This window comes from Protopterus annectens, chromosome 5.part0 (assembly GCF_019279795.1).
Source record: "Protopterus annectens isolate FY-2018-M chromosome 5.part0, PAN1.0, whole genome shotgun sequence".
NCBI lineage: Eukaryota > Metazoa > Chordata > Ceratodontiformes > Protopteridae > Protopterus > Protopterus annectens.
The window spans coordinates 331,766,762-331,787,771 of NC_056735.1; positions in this window are offsets into that span (position 1 = coordinate 331,766,762).

Genomic DNA, 21,010 nt, shown 5'->3' on the forward strand with positions numbered 1-21,010 from the left:
ACACACACACACACACACATATATATATATATATATATATATATATATATAAAATACATTTTCCCTACTCTTGAATAACTGTGCTGCATGATATGTTTGATAAAACATCACACATATCTGCAGCACAGATGGCTTACTGGTAAAGTGATGTGGCTATGGTGTGCAGGGTCCTGGGTTACACACTTGCAAGGGTTGATAATTTATTTGCTGGCCAGAACAAGGGCTGTTGGATACAGAATGATTTAGGTACCTATAAGCAGTTGTAAGCGGGTATGAAATGGACAGTTATGCATGGTGTGAAATTTGTGTTGGGAATAGATTGCCCTTTTTTTGTTAAGGTGAGAGTGGCATGTTGGGAGATGATAGTAGGTATATTTGGGGAGGTAGGTTGGGTCGGAAGACAGGCAAGACAGCATACATATGACACATGTGGTGGGTAAACACCTTAGACGGGGAGGGGTGTTTGGAAATTGGAAGCCCATGAGCCCCCAAATGGAAATAGTGGGACTGAGGTCCCCACCCATGGGCAGTCACCACTGTAACTTCATGGGCCCTGAAGGTGGCTGTGCTTAGGGCTGAGCAGGATGGGCAGGCTGCCCTCTAATTGTGTCACGAGGGCCTCAAGGTGGTGTAGCAGATCCCTCAATTCTCTGTGGAGCTCCCTATGCACCAGACCCTGGACCTGATTTGATGTGACAGGATCTTGTCTGTGTGCCCTTCCAGGATGGGGACAAACACCATCCCCTGAGGTGGTTCCACCTGAAGGTTGTGCAGGACCAGCAGATGAGGAGTTCCTAGGTTGGGTCCCAGACGTGCTGTGGCCTGGTGCCATGGCCAGATGAGGTGGGAGAGGTGGCTCTGCTGGGAATAGCCTTCCCAAACATGCTATTGTGTTGCAGTTTTAGAACATATGTGGGTAGTAATAGTCAACACAGTCCAGGATTACTTACAACAGCATGCATAGATATTCCCATTAACCCAAAACACCAGATTTGGAACAGTTGCATAGCAGACAGATCACATGCATATATGGAACCACAGTGGCCATTACAATGGCATGCAGGTTACATTGTTAGCAACAGGCCACCAATTATAGTGTTTCAACATGTAACATGAATAGAACATATTTCAGTATTTGTTGCACAATAGGATATATGTCCCAAGAGTAGGTTTGGTGTAAACATACCCATTAATGTCTGTTCAGATTATTGTTGCAGATATGGTGGGGGGAAAGAGATGTTCATGTCTTCCAGGTACCAATTCAAGGGAACATCTCCCTGCTTATCATCCACAGGAGAATGAAATACTAATCAACTACCTTGTGCATCACCACAGAACCCTCTTTGGGTGTACGGACCATGATCTGCAGGAGAGGACTGCCCTGTGGAACGAGCTTGCCCACACGGTAAACAATGTTGGCCTGGATAACCGCAGTTATGATCAGGTACAACATCATTGCACTGACCTCATCTGCCACACCTGTCAGCATGCTGCTGCAGTTAGGAGGGACCAGCTAGCCACAGGTGCAGTCATGCCATCAAGCCCCCACTGACACATGCTGAAGAGCTCTTTGCCAACCTTGGGGCACCCGCCCACCAGCCAAGCCAAAAGTGTGATGATAGCATTGTGGAGGTGGGTGCTACCCACACAATGGATGAGGAGCGTGCAGGTAAGGCCCCAGGGCACATTAGTAGACCACTGTTGCTTATGCATCTTCATCTGTAAAGTATCTTCATGCACATGTTAGATAACATAGTCTGTTGCTGCAGTGTAGTAATGAACCGATGTGCATAATCTCTAGTATTGTGGGTTTGTACTGTAGATGTACTGAAATGCCAGTCCCACCCTGTACCAATGTCACAGGAGTGGCTATTGCCATCACATCTTTCACACAACTATGTCGGTCCCTCTGATATACCTCTGGGGCAGCAGCCTGTAGCTGGTGAGTATGGAGTTTTTTTGTTCAGGCTTGCCAATACATTGGCCATGTTATGGCCATGGTGTTTGCCATGCACACATTTAACACACCTACCCATAATGCATGCTGTACATGTTCAGTTATTGTTGCTGTTAGCTGCACTGCATCACAGTGGTCACCATGGTGGCATATCTGAAGGGTATGTAAAAGTCCTGCACTATAACTAACAACCTGTCAGTGCAAGATGTGTGGACAGAGATGAACATAATGGTGTGACAAATGGCCTACTGTAGGGACATGTCTGAAACATTACCCTTATACAGTTGCTACAACAGTGTATATACCACTATTACAATGGCAACTGTTAGAGATCTACACAATGACATATCACAATACCACATTCCACAACTTTTACAACCTTTAATGTGATCCTAACATGAGCAATGAATGTGTAATATGGAATCCTATGTTAGGACAACAAATATGGGGAATACATACCTTAACAAACTCGGGAAGCATGTGCACACACTCCAAATAACATATTGTGGAAGCAGCTTTTGAGGTACTGACAACATTCACTCTTCTTGAGTATGCACCTTCCATCAAATACAGGTCCTCAATGTCACACCAAGTAATGGTCTGCTGTCCAAGAAGTATGTCCATGACATTTGCCCACTCACCTGCAACAGAGGCAGCCGTGGCTTGCACGCATCTTACAAACCATTAAATGGATCCCATATCCAAAAGGTAGCACTCAGGAGTGGGAGACGTAGCCTTACCTCACCATCGCATATACCATGGCAAACAGTGCAGACAGTCATGTATGTGACAATGAAGTATGGGACAACATTAATGTAGAAAATAAACAGATGCCCATCCAAGACAGATGACAACACATGTTGCAAACTGGTCATGGAGGCTGCCCAGAAACATGCAGCAACACTGAGGGACTTGAAGAAATGTCTAGCAAGTACTGCCTGTGCAGTACCTGTGTTGACAATCACCTGGACTCTGCATAAGTGTGGCCTATGGGTTAGGGTAATCAGATAGAAGAGTTGTTCCACAGGAAACATCATCCAGGGCTCTCTACAGGTAGCATATGCATAATATCAAGTCTCCCAAAGCATGTGTTGCAATGTGTAATAGTATACTGAGACCAAGGCTGAAACCTACAGACAGTATTAATAAAGATACATGTGCTGTACAAGCAACACCTCACTCCACCTCAGGCACACCATCCCCATCTGTATCTTGCTGGTGCCAGTGTACACCTTAAGATTTGCTGTTCATTAGCAGGAACTATGCCAGTAGACATGGTGTTCTGATTTGGGGACACTGCAAAATGACACTCATGTGTGGCCCATAGTTGTCAAGCATCTGCAATGGGAAGGGGCGTCATCCTGAAACACAACAGTGAACTGAAGCTTACAGCCGAAGCTCACTAAGAATGGCTGCATCTGAACACAGTCAAGGTCATGAATTGTGCCACACATAACCCTGACTCCACAGCAATAGTGAAGGCACTGTGTGACCACCAAGGGCTGTGCACATGAGCTGAACTTGCAATCTGGCAGAGTTGGGGGACATTTGTAGGGTGGACTGACCAAATAATGGCAAGTGAAGATGGGCCATGCTAGTATACCTCTTCCAGGAATAGTGACTGCTGTAGTTCACTTAACAGGTGCTGCAACAAACCATCATGTTAAGGGTGTGCACACTTATGCAACCCACATATTGTATGCATCTCAATCAGCATCTGCACAACTAACACATTTGTTTGATACTGCATTTGATTGCACAGGTCATATGTCACATATTAGGTGTGTGTAATGTTAGCATATGCAGTATTCATAGCCACAGTAAGCTTTGAAGGTTGTCAATGTAGTTGGATTTTATTGCTCATACATGCACTGCTGATGATGAGATCTGCAAATCAGATGTCAGGCATTCACTGACAGCTGTCCTCACATCATTCCAGTTTTGTGTCAGACAAACACATAAGGGCTGTGAGCAACAGAGCAAACATAATTGCCACACATATTCACATTCAGCAATGGTGTGTACACTCATGAGGTATGGTGCGCAGTACATGCCAGGGTGCTGAACAGGTGCACAGCAATACTGTGTACATGGGTGCAGTGTGTTCCAGGGAAAGGGGCATCACCTACTAACACAACTCATGAATCACAGAGATGTATAATGTTGGTAACAGGGATCGACTATAGCTGCAGTGCATGATGTTGAGTGCCATATGTCATGCATGTTGACAGTTGGGTAATGAGAGGTCTAGTCAATATCTTTGTGCCACCTCACCTGGAAGTGTGTGTGTGTGTGTGTGTGTGTGTGTGTGTGTGTGTGTGTGTGTGTGTGTGTGTGTGTGTGTGTGTGTGTGTGTGTGTGTGTGTGTGTGTGTGTAGAGGTAAGCAATGATGTACAGGTATTAAAGTACATTTTTTGTCTTCCCCTCACAGGTGGCAAGATGGGTCAGGGTCTCTCCTGCAGGCAAACTGATGTTAGTGTCCATACAGACTCTGACATTGATGATAGGTATGGTAAGGCACAGGCAGGGTTGTCAGGTGCTGAAGCTGTGCCATTGGTTGACATCCCACTGTTATCCACCCCATCCCCGCACATAGTCACATTGCCTATACATACCCCATCACCAGTGGACATAGATGAAGGACAGTTGGTGGGTGGTGGCATGGGACAGGAAAGTGTGGTGACTATGACAAGTATGTCTGTATGCAGCAGCCATAGCCAGATGAACAGCGAGGTACCACACAGGCAGATGTGCAGGGGTGCTCATAGGAGGGCTGCTGGCCATCATGCCCATGGCAGATGTGCCACAGCATGTTTCACCAGATGCATGTTTTGGGCCATCATGGAGGCACAGGCATGTATGGAACATTATAGCAGAAAGAGTCTGAGGCTCCAGAGGGCTACTCATTCTGCTGTTATTGACAACATCTGTGATCTTGCAGGTGCCCACTGTTATTTTGCAGAGATCCTGGATAGATGGTTGGGTGAGATGGTGGGAATCCTTGACCATGCAATGTCTGTGTTAGATCATATGGTGGGAGTAGGGTGACAGTCACATGGACGTAGGTCAGCAACACCAACAGGTGAAGGTCTACATGGTCATGCAACAAGTCACAGTCATTCCCGTAGTGGCAGTACCAGCACTAGTAGCACTGCAGGAGGGTGCTGTCCACACCACAACACAGCAGGCCATGTTCACATGGCCCTGGCCAGTCCCAACAGGGACCCGCTTCCAGTGGACATTTGTCATCATCAGGGGAGAGTACCATATCTGGGCTTGTACCTGGTAGTGCCTGTGGAACCCCTGGCAGGCACAGTTCTCATGTCCATGGCCGGAGATGGTGAACTGCACACCTGCCATGTACAGCTGTCCAACAAACCCCTGTATAGGGCAGCCACATGGCAGAACTGTATGCATACACACACACACACACACACACACACACACACACACACACACACACACACACACACACACACACACACACATCACCAACACAGCTAGGGCACCTCCATACCTACACACCACATCTGCACAGCCCAATTAATAATGAAACCCCCTAACACACACACATGATGTCAACCAAATGGCTCAGCATAGGTCTCTGGCAAACCCACAACACACCCTGTGTATATGATAATACCTGTCCCACATCCCTGTCATCCATAACATCAATGCAGGGACAAGCTAATATGGTTCTGATGCACAGGGTGAATGTACTAAGGTGTAGCAATGTAATGCTGTGTAACATGTTTTCAGCAGGAAAGTTTAATGCTTACTTGTCAGGATGTGTAGCTATCCAGCCATGATACATCATAGCTGTTATTAACACTGACTGATTGTGGTCTCCATCATGTATTCAGTTTATGTTGTAGGTGTCTATGTGTCAGTAGGATGTTGGTCTGCTGTTGTTTCCTACATGGGGTATGGCACTGTGGGGACACATTGACTGTGTCATTTCCTGGGTACAGCTGAACACAGGTAACAGGTCTATATAACAGTTACTGCATGTGTCACATGGCTGATAGGTCTGAGGGGTGTATACCGGTGAATGCATGGTGGCTGATGTCAGCAGCCCTTCTACAGTGGACAATGGTAAGTGTACTGGGTGGCACACACCACATGTTTGTGTATAACACACACACAGAAGCTTTATTGTTGATGCAGTACACAGAGAATACTGTACACATGGATGTACTTCATTTTGCAGTGAACCCATTTTAGCCTATGTGATTAAACCAAGACAAAATAGGTAAAACATCACATCAGTAAATAATGACATTGACAATGGTACTGGCAGGGTATATGTCCACTTCCCCAATGTAGTGCAATCCTGGAGTGGGTAAACATAGGTGTGCTGGTGTGGGTGGCACAGCCCTCCACTTTGGAGTGTGTGTGGGGTGGTGTAGAACCACACATAGTGTAATTGACAACTACTTAACCAGTTAACATAAACTGTACAGTATTACAACAGACTAAGCAGAGGGATACACACAACAATAACCCCAATGAGGATGGCTGTATCCACAACATCCACACTCAACTATATATACCAACTCCACTATTGCTGTACAGCTATACAGTGGGGAAGAGGGCATTTATACATCTATTACTAGTTTTGATGGAATGAATTTCAACAAGATGATACATTTGAAATGTTAGCATTTGCCAGTCAGTTCTTGGACGGATGACCTCCTGGGACATGTATTATCTGCAAACTGAAGTAGATCACTTCACATACACACACACTTACTTGACAACACTGAAAATAGAACCCCTACCTAGGTACTTATTGCTACTAATGTGTTTGGCCTTAATTGCACACACCACACAGCTTTTAGGATGAGGTATGTCTGGAGTTTCTTGTTAAGCGAAGACATCACCAGGCCTTGTACAGTATGGTAATGGGGGATGTACTGGGTGTTAATGAACAATACATAGTATGACATACTGTCATATACACATTGAAAAACACAGAACAGTCATATACACATCTGAGAGACCTGGGTTTATTAGTGCTAACTACCTTGTCAGTGAGTCCATTCTGTTACAGATAATTTGCACACAGCACATGCATCATTGGGCTGGATAGTGTAATCAGTTACCTGTATGGTTGATGGTGACAGTGGTCATCATACAGTGGACCTCGGGACATATACTGGGGAGTACCATGGTGTAAAGACAGTATACCCAGCACCCACACCCACATTGGATATTTTACTCACTGAAACCCATGATAATACTCTGACGTACCCACAATCACACATTGGCCAGGACTGCAATACAACCCCTTGTCTATCTCATCAGTGCTACTACAGGGATATGCATTTATTGCACATGCCACAGTGATAGTAGGATGATGGTTTTGTCATGACCCTCCTAATGTCAGCAGCTTCACTATCCCTTATACTGTAATGCAAGGTGTATTGTATTTGGAGGATGTGGCCTTAGAATTATGTATCCTACAAATATAAACACTTGCACACATACACACACTTGCCAGGACTCAGTGGGTAACCCATGCCTATCTACCCATTTGTACAACAGTGTTGTGCTGGTACTGTAAGCTCCAGGTAGCTCATAGGGTGAAGAGTGTAACAAGATACATTTAATGTCCATTACAGCAGCAGCCATTTCTAACTATGGCAATGGGGGGTGTAGTGGGTGAGAAGGCCCTCCCAGTATTATCGACTACAAGTTTACAAACACACAGACACTGTTATTTTCAGTAATGCACACTGACACATTTGTCAGTACTGGGGTCCATAGGTACAGGTGTTCCTAGGTGTGTACCAGGATATTGTCCATGGAGAGATGAGAAGAGTAGGGGATATGGGTACAGTGGTATCATGCCACCTGACATTTGTCAGCAAGCCATCTATCAACTGATGCCATGTGTGTGATCCTCAGGGTGAGAGTTAAATGCAACATCCAATCATCTGGTTACCTCTTGCAGAGGGCCAGTGAGGTGCTCCAATTGACATGCATGCAACATATATTACATAACATGGCCAGTGTCTGGGTTGGAGACCTGTACCCAAGCATGTTCTGTTGACTGTGGTAGTCTAGATGAGGTATCCATGACATGTGGTGCATACAGGGTGGGCTTTCCTAGCTATGGCATTCATATCACAGCTGGATAGACATGTCGGTGTCAGACAAGCATAGATTGCCTGTAAGCAGCCAAGATGGATACCTGACATCTCAACATCTGTACATAGGACAGGAAGAAATCAGCTGGCCAACAGGTTATGCATTAGGATGAATGTTTTGACAGGTAGACGTCTGACACTGATAGGTATGCCATTACTACATGACAGCAGCCCTCAATGACATGTCCTATACACATAGTAGTCTACAGTTAATATCCACATATCAGATCAATATCCATTAGCAAATACTTAATAACACACAGCTCACACACCAGGAAAATGATGGTCAGTACCCAGAGTCCTGCTTTGCATGCAGGGGTGTATGGTTCCAGTAATACAATCTGCAATCTACTCTTACTTGGGAAAGCACTGTTAACATTAGTAACGTAATGATAAAATACATGCAAGTGTGACTGCATATAACCTGGGATGCTACCCATGAATGAAAATCATACAAACGGAAACATATGTTAGCACTGCTTACCATAGCACAAACCAGTGCAAACCTGCTTAAAGCTGCTCAAAACTGCCTTAACCGCTCATATCCAACAGTTCTTGCTCTGCCTAACAAAAAAAAATAGCCCTTGAACCCAGGACCCTGTACAGTATAGCCACAGCAGTTAACCACTAAGCCATTACAGCTGTTGTTTGTTGTTTTTTTTCCAATATACCTGTCAGTACACATACTGAATAGTAGTGAACAACTGCTTTGACTTCTACAATCGTGTAGTACTTAGTTAAAATACTGTTGAATCAGTTTGTTGTTATATCTAAATATACACATATCAGATAAATATGGTGGGATACATCTGGGAAGGTATATACAGCAAACATGTTTACACATAAGGATATGGATATATACATATGTAGATATATGTATACATGTACATACACATATTTATATATATATATATATATATATATATATATATATATATATATATATATATATAAATAGAACTTTAACCGTGACTAGGTACTTAAGAACTATTAAAAAAATTAAAAAAAACTTTTTCAAGACCAAGAAAATAAGGAGACTGAGACGAACCGGTACTTATTAGTGCTTTTGTTCTTCATTCTCAATGGACTTCATCAGAAAAAATAAAATAAAACACTGTGGCAATGTTTTATTTTATCTTTTCTGATGGAAGTCCAGTGACAATAAAGGATGAAACAGCTAAAAAGTACCGGTTTGTCTCAGTCTCCTTATTTTATTGGTCTTAAAAATTTTTTATTTATATATATATATATATATATATATATATATATATATATATATATATATATATATATATAATATATATATATATATATATATATATATATATATATATATATATATATATATATATATGTGTGTGTGTGCAACATGTTTAGCAATCTGATACCTCACTGGCTTGTTATCAGGTATGATGTCAGTAAATAATGATGTACTGTACATATGCACTTCTTACTGCATGACATATGGACAAAGGGTGACAGACTTGGGGGACGGCGGCACAAACACAGGGCCAATATTGACATATTGCTGTGATAAACTGAGAAATTTCCTGGTGTAACAGGGTTTGTTGTGACATATCTCTTCTGAGGGATATGAAGTCAGTAACTTACATGGATGTCACCATGTACTGACTGCAATCATCAAAGTATGCTACTGCATTTCTAAAGATAGAAAATGTGTGAGTAACACAGCACATGTAAGACTCCAAACTCTGGCCACTCTGCAGATAACCCCATAGGTGAGAGTTTCCTCAACCACATAACACTGTCATGCCAGACTTTAAATCATGTACAACAGCCATATCCACACAAACCCTGTTAAACCAACATTACTTCAAATGTAGGACAGCAATACTTACATTCTATCCCCATGTCTGGAGCATCCTCCTCCTGTTTGTTGGCCTGTCTCCACAGTGAATGTTGTAAGAGGTATTTCCAACTACCCTCTGTGATGCTGTCAAACACTTGCATGAAGTCCTGCTCACAGTGAAAGAAAAGGCCAACACCCACATGAAGTGCTTAGTTATAGGAGTGTGTTTTCATACAACTGGCTCTAGGAATGATACCTCAGCTGTTCCACATGCAGTTAGCAAGTGGGGGATTGCAATCCATGCACAGGCCATCAGCTGATCATGAGCACTACTTACAAAACTCACGCTGCTGCCTATGCAAAACAGATGTACTTTTCCACATCCACCAGAGCGATAGAGAGACAGAGACAGAGACAAAGTAAGAAATGAAGGGAGTAAGAGCCAAGCATGTTTGCGTCTGATCTGTGGGTGGATAGTGGTATCTGGGTATTATAATGGTTGCCTATATTGTTTACTAATCCATACTGTCACATAGTAATTGCACATGGCTATACACATTTATGGCTGAGGATTGTTTACAGCAACCTCTACAGCGTTTGAAAACTGTTGGCCATGGTTACTATCTGTGAGGCAATATTCAGGGGAACTACCAGTATAGTGGTTGTTGCCTAGCCAAGTGTGGAGAGTGTTCTCTGAGTAATACAAGGGTGGCCTATATTGTTCACCAATCCATAATGTCATATGTAGGGCTATGGATTGTCTACACCAGCCTCTCTGGTGTTTGACATCTGTTTTCCTTATCACATGTGCCACAGATCTTATAGGAGGGATGTTGCCCTAAGATACTTCTAAGCAGAGGAACATCACCAGTCATTATAAATACTGGCATTGGGTGATGTAGTGGGTGAGAGATCCCAAAAATAATTTTACTCTAAAGACACACTGACATTTGCCAGGGGTGAAGTTTAAACCTCTATCTAACAATCTTTACGGACCATTATGTTACACATTGACCATATGCACCACTGACCTGACATGGTTTAGGGTTGGCAAGAGGTACTTCTACGGTGGATGATATCTGGATGACTGCTAAAGTCAGGCTCTGAGATGTGTACTGGGTGTAGATGGGGCCAAGATCTTTGAGGTACAAACACAAACACTTGCCACAGATGAGATTCAAACCTATACCTATGTAGTTACTGCTATTACATTGTTCTGCATTTATGGCATGTGCAACAGAGCTTATAGGGATAGACCTTGTACACAGGGGTACTTCAAGGTAACTGACATCAGCAGGCTTGCTAAAGTAGGGCAATGGGAGGTGCAGTGACTGTGAATGGCCTCAAAATTATTAATTTTTACACACCCACAGAGTTTCACAGTTACCTTGTCTGGGATGAGAACTCCTACCTAACTAGTATGTTGCACTATAACATTACACAGTTATCGCATACACCACAGAGCTTATAGGGCTGGCACTTTTCTAAAGGGATATTTCAAGGTGACTGAGATCAGCAGACTTGCTAAAGCAGGGTAATGGGAGATGCAGTGACTGTGTATAGCCTCAAAAATCATTAATCATTATACACACACACACACACACACACACACACACACACACACACACACACACACACACACACACACACACACACACAGAGTTTCACAGTTGTCACGTCTGGGATTAGATCTCCTACCTAACTAGTATGTTACACTACAGCATTACGTAGTTATCACAAGTGCCACGGAGATTATGGGGTTGAGAATTGGCCAGAGGGTTATTTCAAGGTGACTGACATAAGCATGAGTGCTAACATGGGCTATGGGAAGTGCAGTGTGTGTGAATGGGCCATAAACCATTCCTCTGGAAACACACACACACAACACTCAGTCACACACAACTTTACATTTGACAAGACTGGGTATACACATGCTAGATGGATACTGATTTGTACTATCATGTTACACAGTTTTCACAAGCACCACAGGCACTATAAGACTGAGGGCTACCAAAAGCAAATGTCTGCAGTGATTGACATCAGCATATCATGTGATATTGGCCAATTGGATGTTTGCTGGGTGGGACAGGCCTCATGATGGCAATCTCTTTTACATTGTCTGCCTTTCTCTTCCCCACATCTCTGTGTGTCTATGTTTGACCTATTATAGTGTGTTGGCCTTGGATATGTGTGAGTATTCTTATCCAATGTGTGTGCAAAGCATGAATGGTGTGCAATGTGGTGTGTGTGCACAGACATCTGCGACTGACAGATACGTATAGTCCACTGTTGTTGTCAAATATGGGCTTCATTTCTTTAAGTGTAGGAGCATGCCCAGTATGACCTTCTGTATTAAGTGTGTGAATCCAGTCCGGGTAGGTTGTACTCCAGTGCAGGATATTCTGTTCTACACCTACAGCTAGAAGTCTGTTTCTGCAGGATATCTGTAGATAGGTTGACAATATGGAGTCACAATGGGCGAAAGATAGTGGGATAATGTAACTATTGTGTCTGTGCTGCTTGTGTTACATGGTTGGTGTTAGCAGAGATATTCAGGCATATGTACTGTTTTACACTGTGATGTATTATGTTGTCAACTACTGACAGATATACTTATTTGCTCACAGTTATTTCCTGGGAAACACAAGACGAATGAAAGTGTGTCCAGTATTGTGGTCTGCAGCCTACATATTCTTGCACACTCATGCCATTCTGGAGTGGAATCTGCAGACACTTGCTGGTGGGTCTGTGTAAATGGTCCAGCACCTTGGTACTGTGGTGGGTGAGGATCCCCTACTTGTGCATCTATTGACATAACAGAATGGCCATATTCTGCTTTGGCCACACCTCTCAGCTGTACAGATTCACCCAGGTTACCCAAAGGCAGGGCTCATATATCTGGTCAGTTCCCCTTCACATTGTGGTTTGCAGTGGGTTTGTAGCCAGCCATTACTGGGTTTGCAGCCAGGGGTAGTATGGGCACACATCAGAGTTTCAGACTTCACACACTCCATGGCATCCATGCTTCTACACCCCCCCCCTCTATTATTCTATCCTATTCCTAACATGATGCGAGTGATATCTGAGAAGTATCCCTATAGTTGTCCCTTCATCCTAGCCATATTTAGTGGTTGGTCCACAGTTCATGCAGTAGGTCATGGTGGGCATGCTACTGAGATTTGTCTACATGGCCTTGCATTTGTGTTCTGTGGACTGTATTATGTTGTTAGTTGGGACCCCATGAGATAACATACATTCTAAGTACGGGTGAGGCACAGGCCTTTGACAGAGGACTGTAGGGGATTTGGTAGTGATGCAGGCCGTCTGTAGCAGGCCAGTGCATTCTCTCACTCCTACAGTCCCAGGCTGTGAGCCACTGGATTCTCCTGGGGTGACAGGGTAAGTGTGTGAGGTGTTAATGGCAATAGTTCTTGTCCATAGTAATCCATTGTTCTGGATGCTGGCAGGGTACTGCTTACAGCTAGGGACACACCTGCATGGGACACCTCTTCAGAATGCTGCATTCTGTCAGTATTCCCATACAGAAGGGGGGTCATACTGTACTCATTCCCAACAGCAGGGATATGACCTGTGATAAACCTGTGGCTGATGGTGAGGTGAGATGAGTGCATGTGTGATATGGAAGCTTCTTGCAGCTGACTCACAGATATACCTGGGACATTCCCCTTATGCTGCCTTGTGCGGGACATAGGCAGTCTCTCATTACTTCTGTGCCTTTTATGGTCTGCCGGTGATTGGCCAGACTACATCACTATTCCATACTACACAGACAACTAATGTGCTGCTAACCTGTATGTACAATTCCAAAGGTGTGTGCAGTTAACAGTTGCATTTTATGTACTCTGTCTAGGGTACTTCCATCTGTGTACTGTGTGTATGTCTGGGCCCACATTCATGGCATGTCCATCTTTCAGATGGTGACAGATATTGACATCTGAACAATGAGTATGGATGAATGCTGAATTGGGTCTTGCTGGGAAGCATCGTGGTTGGCACTGCAGTTGTCAGAACATGGCCCTCTCATAGACAGTACTGGCCATAGGCCACCGGAACACAACCCCCCATGCCTACATGCTGACCACTTCCACACAATATACAACACAAAACAACCTAACACACAGTGCCTTGCATATTGTACACATGTAACAATCTATCCTGTAAATTGGGCCAGCTCAGGTAATCTGTGCTCCACTGTTATTAAACCCATACATACATGTTACTGCATTTATACATAGGATTGTGGGGGGAGACACACCTGACAACTGTAAACATTTGCTATGACTGTACTGGTATTTCAGGTGCTCTTTTGGCTTCCATTTTGTTTTTTTATTCTGACCTATCATCCAGACTGGAGGCATATCAGTAGAGTACAAATCTTAGGTTTTATTGACCTACATTTCAGCTTCAGACTTCTTACCCTTCAGAACTAACAGACAACTGCCTGACCTGTTGTAGTCAGTCTGTGTAGATCTGGAGGAGGGCTTTTCTCTATTGCCATTAATTGGAGGCATTAGCACAGCCTTTCTTTATGGTCATCTACACCTGTCCCGCTGGCTGAGGCCATTGTTGGGTATGTGAGCCTCATTGGGATGCATGTGTGTGTCCTATGGGCACACAATTGAGCCACCACTTGTACTGCAGTGGGATATGTCACCTTGTCTAATACTGCCTACTTTGTTGACACCAGTATTTGTTATGGAATTCATGCTGCCCATATAGGTGTCCACTATCTGCTGCCATCCCGTTCAGCCACCCATTCCCTTGCATGCTCACATCCATACTATAGATACAACTAGCAGAACATACTACTCCATTCAGCAATTGATAGGAAGAGTGACTTACCTTGTGGCTGTGGCAGTATTGAGGATGGTGCTGGACGGCTGATGTTGTCGGATGCACATAGTACACTCCCTATATATGGTAAAGCCAGGTAGTGTCATGTTTGGCATCCCTTTTACTGTATGTGCATGTCAGAGAGAGGTGTCATTCCCTAGGTTCCTACCATGTCAGTGTATGTGCTATGCGTTGTCTCTTTGCCAAAGCCTAGGCATATTGGCACACCTCCATCTGCCTACATGGGTGGGCTCAGGTTGTTCCTCCTCTGAGTCACTCTGTGCCTGTGCTGGCCTTGGCAATGGTGGAGGGCTGTGTGGCCCTGCCCTATGCTGTTCCTGCTGTAGCTGTTTCTGCAGGATCATATTGTGTAGCATGGCACATAGAATGAAAATCCGTGCACATGTTAAGTGGAGAGTACTGCAAGGCTCCACCGGATATGTCTAGGCACCAGAACCGTGACTTGAGCATCCCAAACACATGCTCTATTATGATTCTAGTTTGTGCGTGTAGACCATTATGGAGTTCTTGTTTGGGTGTGTGTGCATTTCTGATGGGTGTCATCAGCCATGGCTCCAGTGCATAACCAGCATCCCCCACTAGGTAGCTATATGGGAGTCCCCACTGGCAAATCTCTGGTACAGTTGCGTCATATGCCATATGTGGGAGTTGTGATAGCTTCCAGGGCTGCCAGCATACACATTCATTGTAATGCCCTGGGCATCACACATGACCTGGCAGTTGATGAAGGGGAAGTCCTTGCAGTTTATGTAGACCATACCCCGCTTGCCAGGTGGTGCTTTGATGTGTATGTGCATGCAGTCTATAGCACCCACTACCTCAGGGTATTCTGCTATTTGGTGGAAGAGACGCATATTGCTGGTCAATGCCTCACGGGTGTTGAGGAATTATATGTGCTCAACCGGCATGTGCTGACATGGTATCCAGGAACTGATGGAGTACCCTGGATGCTGATGCCTGTAGGATCCCCATGATATCCCCAGTTGGCCTTTGGAAGGTACCTGTGGCTAGTATTCTTAAGCCTACACTTACCTTGGTATCCACTGGGATGGGTTCCACTCTGTTGGTTCTGTGTGTGAGGCGTGGCCGGCACAGCTCAATAATTTGCTGTAGGATCCACAAAACCAAGCCATGAACGACTCAAGGCAGTCAAAAAAGGTTTATTTAAGCACTTTTCATCAGCTTGGTAAGCTGACTTCTTCAGAAAATAAAACAAAGACCACTGGCAGCTTGATCCTTATAAAGGCAGAACACTCATTTACATCATCAAGCAATAATTCAATTAATATAATTAACATAAAATGAAATGAAATTTAAAAAAGACTATTTAAAAGGACTATTTAAAAGGACAGTAACCGTTAGTGGTAGCAAACTACACATCCTTATAAATATACCTACAACACAAGTACATAAATCAACCTGTTGTTATGAAAATTAATCTTGTGAAGTGTGTTACATGTTGCAACCGTTAAGTAAACAACAATATTATTTAATTTTCAACAGCTTTTTAACCCTAGTTGTGTTTTACTGTTAATTCAAGGGTCTAAACCTACATATGTCGTTGTGTGTAAGGTCAAAGCATCAAAGACCCCAAAAGTTGTTATGAGTTTCAAAAAACATGTTAAAAAACATGTTAAAAAATAGAACTCAATTTATAAACCAATTTAGAAAAAGAAGTTTGTATAAAATTTGCAATGAATGTCTTTTTGTTTTTATATAACTATAGAACAATAAGTAAATATACTACTATATTTGATGGTGCTAAAAAATTAATTAGTGCTAAAAATTAATGCTAAAAATTAATATTTTCACAGCAAATTTTTAGAAACATAAAAAACATAAAAAACACAATTGTGTGTGTATATAATGGTACAACAAAAAGTATATAAAGTACATAAAATGTATGTGAATCGCACATAACATATATACTTAATAAAATTTTTGATAATATTTTTTAAATAATTTAATTTAAGTTGTTTATGATAAATTAGGTGTACATGATGTCATAAATGTCGTGGTCAATAGTTTTAATGAGTTCATAGTAACGTTTATTAAAACTAGCTTATCCACGAAATTAATCATAACAGACATAGAAAGCATGAAAAACATGAAAAACACCTAATATCATGAAAGTAAATGCCATAAAAAATATATATAATATATGTATGTATATAAATGCCATAAAGGAAATATATCTAATGACAATACCTTCATCTTTTCAAACACTTAATTTTATATTATATTGTTTAGTTTTGCTTTAATATTGCTTAGTAAAATAAAAGTAACTGGGGGGCTTTGCCCCCCCCAAACCCCCATTGTGGGGGGCTCTGCCTCCCACACCCTCCTAACTATATATTCTAACTCCAGGGTCGCACTACAGTGGGGAAGGGGGCATATAACATTTACTTGCCAATAATACTTGTCGGTCAAATGAAGTGTCGGTCAAGTGCAATTTCGGTAATTTGGTGTCGGGCAAATGGGTGTCGGTCAATCAGAAGTTAGGGCAAATGAAGTAGGCCCTCAGACACACACCCCCTTCCTTAGCTATGCTTAGCTAAGGGAAAACACGGGCCACAGAGCTCAAATAAGCTTGCAGCATGCATGACACTCCCCCTTATGAGGTCATCTACCTCTTATGCTTATACCATGGTGTTGCTGTACCTACATGGTTTTGGGTGCAAGCTAACAGTGAGGGGAAATCTGTGATTCAGTATCATTTCCCCCATTTGCATAATACTGACTGCTAATGCATGGTTACAAAACTTACACTGAGCCTTCCCCCTTAGCAACCAATATTCCATGGTATTGTTGTCTTATGCATGCCATTGACTATTATGGCAGAATGCTGATTTTGGTTTAAAAGCTTATTTCCAACTTTTTCTTATTTCCGGGCCAATCCTGTTTGTGCACTGCTGCCCTATGCTTAAACGGCCGAAATCTGCCAAAAAATATAAAAGTTACTTTTTATAATTTTGCAACTATTTACCATGCCAATGACCATATATTTGGCCATTGGCATACCTACTGCATGATTTCTTTGGAGCTGTTATGCCTCCATTTTGTAATTTGTAGAAATGTATTCGGTTAGTAGCCGAATACATTTCTGCAGGTTACATTATTCCTGCACAGACGCCACCTGCTTCCTGGATCACTAATTCACCTCATTTGCATGGTTGTCACCTGAAAAAGGGGTGATTAGCATACAGGAGCTGTGTCTGTGCAAGAATAGTGTAGGAGCGCTCGTGCACATCCCGGGAGCTAGTTTCTGGATTGTTCATCGGCCATATTGCGTGCAGCAGCTCTTGCACTATTCCTGCACACTGTGCAGAGCTTGCTAAATCCTGGGGAATATGTTTTATTGATTTTTAAAATTAAATGAGGATGTATTATGTTATAGCATTGTGATATTTATTTTACAGTTTTTTAAAACACATTATAGAAAACTTCAACTGTTTGCATGTTGGCTGTGTGCACAATTGTGCACGTCTGTATATAACAGTAATTTAAGAAACATACTGCATTAATGTATTATCTATAAATATTCATAAACAATGTTATAATCCACATGCAAATTACAGCTGTACTGTTTTTTTAACAGCCCTTTTAAATTCTCCAAAATATTAAACTGCCTCTTTACTTTTTTAAATTGTCCCTTTAAATTCTCAAACAACATTACACTTTCTATTTAGTTACACTAAAAAACTCAGAGAAGTACAGTGTAAGACTTTTTTTGGAATTCTTCCATAGCTTGATTATGCTACTAAATAGTTTAAGAATACATGATTTAGATTTGGATAAATGAAAATTTCAGACCAGTGTGCTTTCTATTAAATGCATTCCCTACCTTCTTACAAATAATGGGTTAGAACCAGAAGTAGGCAATATACATGCTGTAGTAAATGTGCAAACTCCAACAGACAAACCCTCATAAATGTGTTTCTTCAGAGTGATTCAGTTAAGTTCTTAACACATTTATCAGATATAAATCTGCTTCTAGAGAAGCTATTTGAGTGGTGTACAGTCAAGGGTAAGACTTAGGAGCAAGCTAAGAGTTTTGACTCACTGAAGAAACTGGTGGCTACTGTTCCTACACTTAAACCTTAATGCAAAATTATCTACAATACTTCAACCGGAAGCAGGTCAAAAGAGGATAGGAGTATTTTCACTGAAAAACAACAAACCTGTTGCCTGTGTATCAAGAACATTAGCAGATGCACAAACTAAATGCATTCAGCATTCAGAAATCAGATTAAGGAAACATGCTACTAGCTATAGTTTTTGTAAGAAATTCCAGAATTACAGGCATGTGAAACATTACAGCGGAGACTGATCAAGCTTTAGATAACAACTTTAATAAGTCATCATAAAGCACCAGCAATATTGCAAAGAACAGATGTATTATGTGAAAGTAGGCTACAAGCCAGGAAGTAGCACTTACCTGGATGAAAACAATAACAGCATGATTTTAGTGGAAGAAGATGTGTGGCATATATTGTAATAATTTCTTGGAAGTTGCAGGAACTAAACATTTCTATCAGTGAATAACTGAAAATGCCACTGTTAATACAAGCTAAGTAATATTTAATTAAACCTTAATTAAATGTTATGCAGTGAAAGAATCATCTGTATGAGTTCTACTAAAAGTTGTACTAATCACAGGATCATAGGAGATTACTAGGCCAATGGCCCTGAGAACCCTTACAAGCCTAGCCAAGAGTTTATCCCCAAAAAAGAAACCTCAATCAGGACCTGTTTTCCCTGTCAATGAGGGACACAGGTGAAACTCCAGGGTCAAATTTGTGGTTTCCCATCCACTCATCAAGGTTGTGCTTGAAGAGGGTCAGCGACATACTTTAGTTGACATGTGTGGGGAGCCTATTCCAGAGATGGGGCAGGCTCTGGGAGACAGACCTGTCTCTCCAGCAGGTTTTGTTAATGTCACATATTAGATTTAGGCCTTTTGATCTGGTAATACACAAGGAGCTAGACTTACATATATGGAGCATCTCTAGTATGGCAGGGTCAAAATTTCTGTGTAGGCAAGACACAGATCACTTCTAAGAAATCTGTATGATACAGAGTAGAGTGATACTGATTTGAGCCTGTCCACATAGGACAGGTGTTGGAGGCCATGGATTCTCTTTGTGATGCATTTCTGTGGCCTTTCCAGTTGGTGCAGGTGTTTGGAGAAGTACATACCAAATGGGGTGTTGTACTCAGTTATTGGCCTAATGAGGGAGGAGTACAGAGAGGTAATAACTCCCTTATTTCTGGCTGCAATCCCTTTACTTATGAGATGAACCAAGTAAAAGGCTTTTCTGACCATTGCTGCTACATGATGGTCAAATGCGAGATTGTTGTCAACCTGTGTACCCAGGTCTCTCACAGGGGCTTGCTCTGGTAAATAGTAGGGGCCGTGTTTTTGCCAAATGGTATGATAATACATTTTTTTTGCATTTAACTTAAGGCCATGACTTTGGCACCAATCATTTGTTGCTGTGAGACCCTCTTGTAGTATGTTAACATCATTTAGGGAGTCAATAACAGCACCCAACTTACAGTCATTCACAAACTTGGTCAGCCATAGGACTTTTGCCTTTATCTGGACCTCTGAGAAGTGGATGCTAAACAGTAGGAGTCCCAGGACAGTTCCTTGGGGAACAACACTAGAGACGGGTCTGGTGTTGGAGGTAGAGGCACCTATTTTGACCTTGTGGGTCCTATCAGTGAGACAGTTTGCCACCCACCTGATGACATAGGGATTTATGACAAGTTGTGTTAGCTTTTCAATGATGCCTGAGTGGGGGATTGTGTCAAAGGCTTTGGCCAACTCAAGGTAAGCTGTATGTACTGACTTTCCCTCATCCAGGGCCTTGGTGACTGTCTCAAAAAAATCAGCCAGGTTCAACAGGCAAGATCTGCCCTTGACAAATCCGAACTGGGTGGGGTCATGTGCTTGGAGAGTGTCTATGTCCTTGTTTATGAGGTCCATAATAATATGCTCCATGGCCTTACAGATCTGACTTGTCAAGCTAATGGGGCAATAGTTTTCAGGGCCAGTTTCCAGCTCAACTTGGACTCCACACACAAAAAAAAATCATCTCAGTTCAAATACGAAGAGTACAAGACTACACATCTCTAATTTCTATTTGCTTTCTATGTTTGTAAGAGCAGTACTTAAAAGTGTCCCTATTTTTTGGGCTTTGTCCAGATTT